Source organism: Eriocheir sinensis, chromosome 5, assembly GCF_024679095.1.
Source record: "Eriocheir sinensis breed Jianghai 21 chromosome 5, ASM2467909v1, whole genome shotgun sequence".
NCBI classification, from domain to species: Eukaryota; Metazoa; Arthropoda; class Malacostraca; order Decapoda; family Varunidae; genus Eriocheir; species Eriocheir sinensis.
Genome location: NC_066513.1, coordinates 2,270,178 through 2,281,295, shown reverse-complemented (window position 1 = coordinate 2,281,295; position 11,118 = coordinate 2,270,178). Strand labels below are relative to the sequence as shown.

The 11,118-nt window shown below is 47.5% G+C and overlaps 1 long non-coding RNA gene across 1 annotated transcript; it reads left to right on the top strand.

Moving 5' to 3' along the window:
* Window positions 1–2,042: 2,042 nt before the first annotated feature.
* On the top strand, window positions 2,043–9,466 carry LOC126983361 (uncharacterized). Its single transcript, XR_007735810.1, has 3 exons — window positions 2,043–3,108; window positions 4,394–4,534; window positions 8,618–9,466. It is a non-coding gene; the product is annotated as an uncharacterized LOC126983361 (long non-coding RNA).
* The last annotated feature ends 1,652 nt before the right edge of the window (window positions 9,467–11,118 follow it).

The window sequence follows — 11,118 nt, the reverse complement described above, 5'->3', positions numbered from 1 at the left end:
GATGGTGATGATGATGGTGATGATGGTGATGGTGGTGATGATGGTGGTGATGATGATGGTGGTGATGATGATGTTGGTGATGTTGATGATGGTGGTGATGATGATGGTGGTGATGATGATGGTGATGATGATGGTGATGGTGGTGATGATGATGGTGGTGATGATGATGGTGGTGATGATGATGGTGGTGATGATGATGGTGGTGATGATGATGGTGGTGGTGATGATGGTGGTGATGATGATGGTGGTGATGATGATGGTGGTGATAATGATGGTGGTGATGATGATGGTGGTGATGATTATGGTGGTGATGATGGTGGTGGTGATGATGGTGGTGGTGATGATGATGGTGATGATGATGGTGATGATGATGGTGATGATGGTGATGATGATGATGATGGTGGTGATGATGGTGGTGATGATGATGGTGGTGATGATGATGGTGATGATGGTGATGGTGGTGATGATTATGGTGGTGATGATGGTGGTGGTGATGATGGTGGTGGTGATGATGATGGTGGTGATAATGATGGTGGTGATGATGGTGGTGGTGATGATGGTGGTGGTGATGATGGTGGTGATGTTGATGGTGGTGATGATGATGGTGGTGATGATGATGGTGGTGATGATGGTGGTCGTGATGGTGGCGTTGATGATAAGTGTCAGAGAGAGAGAGAGAGAGAGAGAGAGAGAGAGAGGCCATGCAGTCATAGGCTATTTGACCGTTTGAACCTAGCTCCCCTCTCTTCCATCTTTCATAGTATTTTTTTTTATTACGCTAAATTTCGCTTTCCTATTCGTCTTGATATCCCAAAATAATCTCTCTCTCTCTCTCAATGCATCCAGGTCCCCCAAAATAAACCATACGAGGCCAGTGATGTAAAGAAAGTAATTGTTTTTTTTGCCGATAAGAGTATATTTGCTTATATTGAAAGGAACTGAATATGAATGACATGAATATTTCGCAGCAAGTGACACTGGCACTGATATTATTTGGTATATTAATATATATATATATATATATATATATATATATATATATATATATATATATATATATATATATATATATATATATATATATATATATATATATATATATATATATATATATATATATATATGAAAGATGGAAGAGAGGGAGCTAGGTTCAAACGGTCAAATAGCCTATGACTGGCCTCTCTCTCTCTCTCTCTCTCTCTCTGTCTGACTCCAAGCACGTACGTTTTTTTCTTTATTAGCTATATATAGGAATTGTCTGGCCAAAGTACAAGAAATTAACATATGTACGAGACACAGTTATCACCTTATGGTAGTGTCAAAATAAGTATTGTATGTGCCATAATTCGTCATCGCCTCGCCGCAATCACAAGCTCGTGTCGCCAACTGCCGTTGAATAACTCTCGTACACAGCGGGCTGTGTACGTTTTTATTATGTTTTTATTACAGCTAGCTTGTTTGTTGGTCTGTTTAGTGTATCAGCTAAAGCTTTGTTAACATAAAAGATGCAGAACATGCAGTATAGCACTATACAATACAGGTATATTAATACTTATAACAGTAATAATATCGTCATCCGGAGGCGTTTGAACGTTGGGTTTTTTTTCACAGCGTATCGCCGTGCTTCAAAATGATTCGCGTCGGTGTTTCTAAATATTCGTGTTTAGCAAGATAACGGAGGCTCCTATGGTTATTTTTGATATCGCATCTTAATCTACGGTATTTTCTACGTTTATCAGTAGGTCTGTTTTTCTTTTAAACTTGGTAATAAAAAAAAAATGATCGTTTTGACAAAAATCCTCAGGGGGGGGCAAATGTGGCCCGGGTCGGAACGAATAGGGTTAATTAAGGAAGCTGAAGTCTTAATCAACACCCTTTAAACGCCCCCCGACAAGCCCGTTACATTTGGTTGGCAGCGGTCACCCCGCGCCTGTGCCTTCGCTACCTCGTTCTCCTCCAAGCCACGAGAACTCACCGCCAAACTCCGGGGACAGGCGTACAAGGGAAGAAGGAGTCAACGCACCTGCCGTCCGCGGCACCGCACCTGCCGTCCGCGGCAACGCTCAAGGCGCCAGCTACAAGCATCTCACAAGTCGCCTCCTACGTGCAACTCACAAGGCGCCAGCTACAAGCATCTCCCAAGTCGCCACCTACGTGCAACTCACAAGGCGCCAGCTACAAGCATCTCCCAAGTCGCCACCTACGTGCAACTCACATGGCGCCAGCTACAAGCATCTCACAAGTCGCCACCTACGTGCAACTCACACGGCGCCAGCTACAAGCATCTCACAAGTCGCCACCTACGTGCAACTCACAAGGCGCCATCTACAAGCCTCGAGCACACCAGCTATAAGCAACTCTACGGGCGTCCAGCCTACAAGCCTCGAGCACACCAGCTACAAGCCTACAGGCTCTACAGCCTACAAGCCTCGAGCACACCAGCTTCAAGCAACTCTACAGGCGTCAAGCCTACAAGCCCCGAGCACACCCACAGGCCTACGCAGCCGATAGCGAGGGCCACAATCTACAAGCCGCTCCCCCGCTTCAAGCCAGCCAGCACTGCTACGTACCCTGCAAGCCACTCCACGATACGGCAGAGGTATTCACACCTGCAACGAGGAGGCACGCCCCGCTGACCTTGGGACACCCCGCATGCCCCTCGCTCCACAGCTGGCGGCACCACCGCCGCTGCCGGGAGCATCGGCCCAAACCTCTTCCGGCAAACAGTCAGCAAGGGTACCCGCGGACATCTCCCGGTGACTGCAAGCTGTTCCACTACCGTTTCTTGCAAGGCGTCTTCTCAAGAGGTTACACACCCAAGTCGTCTTGTCTGCCACCGCCGCCCATCTCTTCCTATAACAAGGACGACGCGGCCATCATACGTCTGGCGGCTGTGTACCAGCTCCCAGCCGCGCACCGCGGCCGCTCATTTTGCTGGGTCAGCAGTTTTTCAACCTCCATTGCGAGTCCTCCGATGTCAGCCCATCCCTCACCTCTCACCGCCGCTGTGGCCGCGGCCGAGGTTTCCTGACGCGCCTACAACGACTGCACGTCACCCAGGGCATCACAGGCCGTCGCCCTCTCCACTACATCAGCTGATTAATCTTGGTATTTGTGGATATTCCATTCTTGTCCAAATTTGCCGACTCGGCTCATTTTCATTATTATCTGTGCAGAGGCACGCTTTTTTTATTTCTGTGTTCTTAACGCTGTTACTCAGTCATAATTGTGGGAGTTACGTTCATTCGCATACGATATTGATTCTTTCTTATTGTTTGCTAGCGAGTCTATTGAGTATAATGTGATTTCCCTGATCAAAGTTAATCTTCATCAGTGTGCCCTACCTCCGTTTTCTTTTCACCGCTCGAGAGAAAACGTGAGCATCAATGGTATACTCACTTAACATACCACTTGTTTATATAGTTATTCTTTCTATATATACCCATATCATTAGGGCATTCCATTATAACCTTAACTTCTATTGCGTCTAAACAGGCACCTTGCTAGCCATTCTTTCTTGCCTTTTTAGGTTTTCAACGCAAACTATTCATTCATACACGTTCCGTTTATTGGTTCATATTTCCAGCTATCAACATATGCTCCTCTTTTGTGAATGGTTTACACCATAGTATGAACAAAGACACTCTCGCTAAACTCGGCGACACCTTTAAACAGTTGGCTCGTCCTTCAAGTGAGGAGGGATTGGAGCAAGGTGCAACCACCGGTGATTTAAATGTGGTGAATTTGCGATCGGGGGCTACGTACTCTTCCCTCCCAAGGGATAGCGTCCCTTCACCTTCAGAATCGTCTGAATACTTAACCCCCACTCGGCCGAACACAATGCCTGTCGATCCACCTCCCCCTCTTCCTCCTGGGGCCCCACACCACTTCCCCCCGCCCCCGATTCGGGTCATTCCGACTCACGCCAGTATTCGACAATTCTCGGGAGGCGAGACCGATTTTTCGGCGCGACAGTTTTTAGATTTGTGTGAATCTGCCATCGTAAATTCCTCCATTACGGAAGATCATGATAAAAGCGCGTTCAGTCCGTCCCGGTTACTTCCAGGCTCTCGGGCACTGAATTTGATGCAGTCCTCAGCGTTCGCTTCGGGGGACATTGGTGTAAACTATGAGGTTTTTAAAGGGAATTTCATTAAAATCTTCGGGGGCGGGAGTAAACCAAGCATCGTTAGACAGATGGCACACACGGTTGAGTCCCTCCAAAAAAATTCCTCAACAAAGCCGATTTGGGACGCCATGATTGAGGCCAATCAGCTGGCGGTTGACTGTGTCAAGAGTCTGGAAGACGCGCTCTGGCTTCCAGGGGGCTGTATGCAAAAGCACCAGGTGAAGACAGCTTTCGAGTTGTTTTTTTACTTATTTCATATTTCAGAGAAGAACCGCCGTTCTGCCCTCCCTTTGGCCTTCAAACCGAGCGGGAAGTTGGTTGACTTCTTCTCAGAGTTAGAGGTCAAGGTTCAGGAACACCCTCACCATCAACCCCTCGCCCCAGCTGCAGCATTGCAAGCACAAAGTAAGGCATCTCTCACATGTAGTTTTTGCAAACAATCAGGACATTCTGAACATTCTTGTTTCGCGAAACGTAGGGAATCAACACATTCGAGACGGGGCTCAGATAGGAGGTCAGGTGCTTACAGGGGCGGGCATCATTCATCACACAGGAACCCTAGGCCAAACCATCAGCGGAAGGCTGCCTTTTGCCATATCCACGGGAATTGTTTTCATGATTCAGACAGTTGTTCTGCAATACAAAAGGCCAAGGAGGAACAGAAGTACAAGTCCTCAGCGGACAGTAAACCACTCCTCTTCTCAGAATAAAAGACATGACTTCGTGACAGCCCGAGGCGTACATCCAAGTGTCCCTTAAGGAAAATACTAATTGGGAGCAACTTGACTCCGTCATTGCCGCCTTGGGACGGACAAGCATAATTGCCCTCCCTTGCAAGGTGGGCAACACTTCACTCACCTTAGCGGTTGACACAGGTGCCACAGTCAATGTCATATCCGACTCCGCTTACAGGTCACTGACACGACAAGCGAGTGGGGAAAATTGGCCGCTCCAAGAGAACGACCTGAATGTGATAGGCGTGACGGGCACCACTTTGGGAATCCTTGGGCGAGTACCGCTAACAGTCAGCTTACATGAAAAAGTATGTCCCTTTCGAGATTTCTTTTATGTCTCTAGCAGGTTTGCTTTACCTGTGGATGGGATCTTAGGATTGAACGCCATGAAAGACCTGCACATCGCCATAAACCCTGTAAGCAACGCGATCGTGTATCAAGGCCGACGCATACAGGGGATGGTCAATCCATCGCCTCTGTCAACTGTAATCTCACCCTCAGAGGTGGAAAATGACCAACCCACCACAGACTCAGGGGCTGCCACCGCCCAAGTGTCCCCTCTTACGGTCAAACCACACGAAACCATTGCCGACTTGTGGCGGACTGTAACGGCAGTCGTAGAAGGTCCTCATATAGTTCCGGATCGTGCTGCAAAACTTGTTAAAATCCGTTTGCCTAACGCCCCTCCGGCGGGCAGTGATGTGTGTATCGACGGAGTTCCTCACGTACACCGCGTGACGGTGGAGGTAACTCTTGCAACAGTCAAGGAGGGAGGTTTGCAGAGGCATTGGTAATAAACACGTCTGGATCCCTGTATCCTTAATACACGGTGTGAGATTATGCCAGTGTCTAGTGTATGGGAGAAATGTCGCCCCGGAACCAGCTGAATACCCTTCAGCCCAAGTTTCCGGCATATCATCGGCGTGTCAGGCTTCTCCCGAACAAGACACAGCTCATTTAGAGGCGTTCCTAAAAGTTGCACACTATTCCGAAATTAAGCCAACCTTAGTCCAGCTTCTGGAGCATTATCGGGGGGCGCTTGCTCTACCAGGCGAGCCGCTTGGAGTTACGCAGTGTGCTGAACACCACATTAAGTTAAAACCCAATACAAATCCTGTATATATCAATGCGTACAAGCTCCCCACAGTCAGAGGAGGTGGTGCAACAACTTATCTCTGAAATGTTAGAACAAGGTGTCATCAAAGAATCGAATTCCCCGTGGAATTCGCCCTTGTTCCTGGTTCCAAAGAAAGACGGCTCTTATCGTCCTGTGATTGATTTCCGGCGTGTGAACACCGCGACCGTGGATGATCATTTTCCGCTTCCCGTTCTTAGAGATCTTCTGATGTGTCTCGGTAGAGGAAATAAAGTCTTTACGAGTCTTGATCTGGTCAGTGGCTACTGGCAACTGCCCATGGCCCCGAGTCACGTGAAATAACGGCTTTCAGCACGCCTCTTGGCCACTATGAGTGGACGAGGATGCCGTTCGGGCTCAAAGGAGCTCCTTGACCTTCAAGGACAATGAACAGTATTTTGGTGACTTGCTGGGCAACTCTGTCTATGTGTATTTAGACGACATCATCATAGCAAGTAAAGACGTGCACACATGGAAACACTAAAAGCAGTCCTACACAGACTTCAAGAGGTCGGATTAAAGCTCAAAATCACCAAATGTGAATTTTAAAGCCTCGGATCAAGTTCTTGGGGCATGTCGTGGACGAATTCGGCATCCACACAGTGGACGACAAAATAAAGGCTATTGCCGAGTTCCCTCAGCCAACGTCTGCGGACAAGGTACGGTCTTTCTTGGGTGTCGCAGGTTATTACAGGCCTTTCATTAAGGACTTCGCAGCTCGCGAGTCCCCTAAACCCATCTTTTAAAGAAAGACGTACCATTTCAGTGGCTCCCAGCTCAACAAACGAGTTTTGAGGATTTAAAGAAAGCGCTTACACGGGCTCCGGTCCTTGTCTTTCCTGATTTCAAGGACCCCTTTCAGCTTTGTACCGACGCTTCGGCTAGTGGAGTAGGAGCCGCGCTGATGCAAACAGATACGTCCGGCAAAAGCATGTGATAGCGTTCGCCAGTCGAGTACTTACAGCTCCGGAAAAGAACTATTCTGTTACCCACCTCGAGGCTCTTGCCATTGTGTGGGCTCTGAAGCATTTTCGTGACATTGTGATGGGGTACAAAATTGTGGTGTTTACGGACCACGCGGCCATAACTGATCTTTTCAAGGGAAAAAACCTACACGGTCGTCTGGCAAGATGGTTCTTAACGATCCAAGCATATAATCCGGAGATAAAATACATCACCGGGAAAACAAATGTGGTGGCAGATGCCTTATCTCGGAATATTCCGATAGGCGCGATTACCACCCCAGAGGTCATCCACAACTTCACTTCACCTGAGCTACACACTGCTCAGCGTGACCACCCTGTGTGGAAGAGGTTAATTTACGCCCTCGAGTCGGGAGACGAATCAAACCTTCCTGAATTGCCAGTTCCCTTTTCACAATTCTTCCTATCAGAGGACAACCTCCTTTGTAGGTCATGGCCAACCAAACCGGTACCTATAGACCAACTGGTCATCCCAGACAAATGCGTCCCCGTGACGCTTAAGCTGGTCCATAACACACCCATTGCGGGTCACCCAGGAAGAGACAAGACGCTGTCTGTCACCAGACGAAAATTCTACTGGCCCACATTACGGGTTGATGTAGAAAAACATGTCGCACATTGCGTCGTTTGTGCTAAGCACAAGGGGTCCGTCAAAGGGCCAGCACCTATGTTGCAATACCCTGTCCCAGAGGCGCCTTGGGATGTTGTTAATATAGACTTATTACAGCTCCCCCGGAGCCAACATGGCTCGCGCTACTTATTGGTGTGCGTCGACCAGTTCTCTAGGTTTCTAGTTCTAGCGCCTCTCAAGGACAAGACAGCCACACGCGTGGCCCATGCCCTCGTGACTCACGTGTTGTGTCCACATTCGTCTCCTCGAATTCTTCTGAGTGACAATGGCACCGAGTTTAGGAACTCAGTATTGAGCGAAATATGCGCTCAGTTTAACATCACGCAATCCTTCATCACAGCTTACCACCCAGCTGCTAATGGGTTGGCGGAGAGGGCTAATAGGAAAATCTTACAGGTCCTCAGGCCTATTGTGAACGATCTCCACGATAATTGGGAGGATTGGCTATCGCATATAGCCGCTTCCATAAATACGTCGGTAAACGACTCTACGGGGAAGTCTCCCTACTACATCTTGTATGGGGTGGAGAAACGTCTTCCGTACGACTTCCTAACAACCCCACAACAACCTCTCTACAACATTGATAGGTACGCACAACAGCAGATGCATATGTTTTCCAAGATACACTCAGAAGTTAGGTGTACGTTAATAGCTACGAAGGTTGAAATGATGTCAAAACAACACAAACAGGCCGTCCCGGTGAATTTTAAAGAGGGTGACACAGTCATGATTAAGCAAGCGGAAAGGAGTTCGAAACTGGGGGCTAAATTTGTGGGTCCTTACCGAGTTGTTCGGAATGTCAGGGGTAATCGGTTCGAGGTTCTCGAGTCGAATAGTGGAGTCAGTCTAGAAGTTCACAGTGATCGTCTGAAAGTAATTCCCTCACCTTTGGACCTTGATATTGGTACTTCCCCCTCAGAGTCAAATGTTCAACAGGATAATCCCAACACCCATAGCTATAACTTGAGACCACGGGTTTAAATACTTCATTCCCACCACTTTCAGATCATGATGTTGCGTTTTCTGATCATCTTGTTGTCCCTCGGCTCCCTGCTTGCAACAACACCCATCCACCTGAAGCCTGGTGCCCTCACGGCACACATAGGAGAGGTCTTCCTCATAGAAGATGTGCTCCTCGTAAAATATCCATATACTTCCTTGACCAACACCACGGACACAATCAGGATAGTCTCAGAAAAACTACTCGGCATGGCAGACGCTATCCGGGCTACCAAGACTAGGGAATCAAAGGCTCCTTCTAGTACCAACTCTCTGACTCTTTTTCAACTACTGGAGGATAGGATTCTGTTCTTACGGGGAAAAGTTGATGAGGTAAACATGGATTATAGTTTTCACTCAGTTCACTCTCGGGTAAAGAGGGGGTTGCTCAACATCGTGGGGTCCGCCTCAAAGTTCCTTTTCGGTACGGCTACCAACGAGGACGTTCGCGATTTGCGGGACCACTACGCTCATGTACTTTCCTTTGCTGCTCGAAATCGCAGGGTGATCAATGCCAATTGTAGAAAACTTGCGCAATTGCATACTAACATTGCGGTACTGCTAGAGCAGACAAATAAGATGGTAGAGGTTATCAACATAGTTGTCAAACAGATCGACCAGGTGAATCAGTTTCTCCTCCTAGATCAGGCCTTGCATGTATTGGAAAACGTCATTAACTCCGTCGCAGCGGCTAATCAGCAGGTTATTAGCAACATGGTTGATGCAGCGCACGGTAGAGTCACACCTGCCTTGTTCCCTCTACACGATTTGAGAACGACTGTCCAGATCGGGTATCAAAATTATAGCCTGACGCCTTTATTCACCCCGGACATGAGTCAATATTTTTATCCCTTGATTGAGTCCAGCCTCACCCCTGATGCCATAATCATTCATGTTCCATTTCAGACGGCGGACGTGTTTGAGGCACACGAAATTGTCCCGTTCCTTTTCAGCAAAGGACAGTGTGTTAGCCCTGGACACGTCCCGTCTCTTGTTCTAATCGCGAAGGATTTCGCTCTGTATTCAACGGTAGCTACTCACTCTTGCAGTATTGCAAGGAGACGGTCTTCGGGCGATTCTATTGCTCTGCGTCTCTCTTTGCCTTCCTTCCAGTTCGGGAGGGTGTGCGAGATCGCCCTCACCCGCGTGAACGCGTCTGACGCTCTTTCCCTGTGCCCTTACAAGCAGCTAACACCAACGCCTGTTTTCCATAAGAACTTTCAGGGTCTGCATTATTTTTATTTCCCTCAGTCATTCTATGTATCGGTCATCTGCCCGGAGGGTACCACTTATCAACGGGTTACTGGTCACTATGCCATAGCGGAAGCATGCTATATCCGCTCCACTAACATAACAACGTACCCGTCCCGGATTCGTCTGGTTTTCACGGCCAATATTTCCCATCGAGTGTTTCCTCTACGGTCTCTCGATGACATTCATTTCTCCAGCATCTCGTATGTGACTAATTCCCTTAATTCATTGTCTTTCGCGAACAAAACAGAGTTTGCGGAAACCCTGGAGGAAACGCTGCCTGATTATTTGCATCTCCCCAACCTGTACCCTGGATTTTTGGTACCAATGTTTCTGATGTTCGTCAGTCTCGTCGTCATGTGCTACCTTATTAGGAGAAACTCTGTCCTGCACGATTATTTGGTTGTGCAGACACGGCGACTGGATGCCGGGAGGCCACTGGCAAGGTAGTTTTTCCTTTTCTCAGACAAGTCAGGGGACAAAAACCTGGCTGCTCCTATACTTAACATTGTGCTGTGTTTCACTACTGTATTTTTTTTTGGGAGCTAGATCAACGTTTCATTGTCTGTAACTATGCCAGTTGATATTTTCTTATACATGTGTCCTTCTATTTATCTTTTGAGAGGTTTCTTATGTTTCATGTCACACACGTTGTGGTTTCCCTCTCCCTATTTATATTATAATTCCACATCTGTTCTTACATAGCCAGTGTTTTAATATAATTGTATCATAGGCAGTCTGCTTGACAAACTCCCACTATGTATGTTCATGGTACCTAGACTGCTATTTCGATTTTTATATATCGCGAGGTCGCGATCACTGGTAGGTGGCCGAGCAGTGTTATAGTAGGATATCAATGTATTATTATTATTTAATATCACCACGAATTAGGCATACAATTGTCAATGGAAAAACCCCACGACAGATAGATCACGCCACCTTATAGGAATGTCGTCCGTCAGTGTTTACCGTCTCAGTTTTGTATACTTAGCACTCCGATGGTGCGTGGAGGTCACCTTGACATACGTGACCAATTGTAACCATTATTTTCCAACCTGTAACTCGCCACTCCTTCACGAGAGTCCGACTGACACACAACGACAGTCGCTCTCGCTCCGTCGCTTCTTGTACATAAAGGCTACGAATATAATTCGCCTTAAGGAAGCTGAAGTCTTAATCAACACCCTTTAAACGCCCCCCGACAAGCCCATTACAACAGAACAGAACGTGATAAAGAAAGGGGACAAGGTAAAAGA